The 2,109-nt window shown below is 29.6% G+C and overlaps 1 non-coding gene across 1 annotated transcript; it reads right to left on the bottom strand.

Annotated features, from left to right (window-relative positions):
* Window positions 1–866: 866 nt before the first annotated feature.
* Window positions 867–969, bottom strand: LOC111913680 (U6 spliceosomal RNA). The gene has a single exon (XR_002857577.1). It is a non-coding gene; the product is annotated as a U6 spliceosomal RNA (small nuclear RNA).
* Between the last annotated feature and the right edge of the window lie 1,140 nt (window positions 970–2,109).

Genomic DNA, 2,109 nt, shown 5'->3' with positions numbered 1-2,109 from the left:
TGTGTATTAGACCAATATGGTTGTTATTACTGTTTATAAATAGTCATTTTACCAGTTTTAACGGGTAAAAAGGACTATTTCTAAACGGTAATAACAACCATATTGGTCTAATACGCACAAAAAAAACCTTAGTGACCTAATATGGACAAACTGGAAACTTTATTACCCTCCTAAGTCATTAACCCTAATTATTTAGAAAACATGCTTACTAATCAATGTGAATGATTTGTTTGACTGAAAATAGTTGCTTCCATTTAAACTTATCTCACAACCCTTCCAGAACTTCTAAGTCCAAAAACTCATATGATTGATGATCTTCATTACATAAATATGCAACATTTTATCAATAACTTCTTTTTTGTCATTTAAATGTTTACATGAACACATCCATATGTACAAAAACAAAATCTCACTTTGATACCTCCCATCAATGTCTACATTTGATAACGAATGGAAATGTAAAACCAACGGGGACTTGTATAGGATGTATATTATCAATTATTTTATAAAAAGCAAAACCACAACATGAACTAAGAAACTGAAGTTGCAAAATGAATAAAAAAAATCAGCACATAAACAAATACATACATACTATATACAACACATAAATGGAAGTTTATAAAGCATGAAACTTAATGATAGGAAAAGTAAAAAACCTAAAGGAGACTTTATAGAAAGAAAGATCACCCTTACTTGCCACAAATGGTTGAAGACATCAACAAGAAGATCAATCTGACCATAGAATCCACATGTTGTCTGATCATGACTTCAGTAGATGAACTACTGAAATGTAAGAATTGCAATTGAACTCTATTAGCATTTGAAAAGGGAATTAGGGTTCCAGAGAAGACGACGAAGGGTTAAAAAATATTTTGGACCATTTCTCGATTTGTGCGTGTCATCCTTGCGCAGCGGCCATGCTAATCTTCTCTGTATCGTTCCAATTTTATCAGATTTCCCCAAAGGGACGACTATAGATGAAGAGCTTCGCTATATAGAGGAGTAGCAGGTTATATGGGACGACACGAGTTCTAAACGAAGTAGTTTACTGTTGATAGTCATATATTCTCAATGTCTTTAAAATTAGGGTTAATGACTTAGGATGGTAATAAGGTTTCCAGATTGTCCGTATTAGGTCACTAAGGTTTTTTTGTGCGTATTAGACCAATATGGTTGTTATTACCGTTTAGAAATAGTCCTTTTTAACCGTTAAAACCGGTAAAAGGACTATTTTTAAACGGTAATAACAACCATATTGGTCTAATACGCACAAAAAAAACCTTAGTGACCTAATACGGACAAACCGAAAACCTTATTACCCTCCTAAGTCATTATCCCATTAAATTATCTCGAAGCTATTACGTGCTATTAACCCAATCAACCGAATATCACTTGACACGGTTATATGTGATTATGTGTTGTATGTCATGTGAATGTTTACATAGCTTATCAGCAATGTTTTAAAATCAGGTTTTGAGTTAAACTGATCTGATAAGTGGTTTTCGGTTTGACTATGGCGGATTTCCGGTTTGACTCTTTAGTTAACCCATTTCTCCAAATTTAAATAATTATAATATCAAATAGAGTTTACACAATTTCATTACGAGAAAGCGTCAGACATAATCCAAAAGTTTCATAACATTAACATTTTTTAGTAACAAAAATACATCACTTAAGCTATAAAGAAAACCTTATCAAAGATCCAAGTCACAATTTTTTTTTTTTTTTTTTTATCATTTTGAGAGTCTACAAATTTGGTCAATGTTAACATTAGAAATCAAGTCAAATGTTATATTGTTATCCCATATTCGAAATATTAGGTGTCAAACCCATGTATTATATGAGTTTATTTAAAAAAATTATATACATGAAAGTTCTAAACATTTGATGTTTGAATTTATAAAAAGTGAGAAAAATATTGAATTATTAAAATTAAATTGTTTTTTTTCTTTTAAATTTAAACAAATAATTTACATAAATAAATAAAGGAAACTAATGATGCTTTAATTTAGTAAATATGAAATTAGAATGGATGTCCATTAATGAAATTAATATGTATTTATTATTACATTTAGATATTATGTGAAATTTAATAAAACCAAAAAAAAT

This window comes from Lactuca sativa, chromosome 2, assembly GCF_002870075.4.
Source record: "Lactuca sativa cultivar Salinas chromosome 2, Lsat_Salinas_v11, whole genome shotgun sequence".
Taxonomy (NCBI): Eukaryota; Viridiplantae; Streptophyta; class Magnoliopsida; order Asterales; family Asteraceae; genus Lactuca; species Lactuca sativa.
This window is presented reverse-complemented; position numbering and strand designations above follow the sequence as displayed.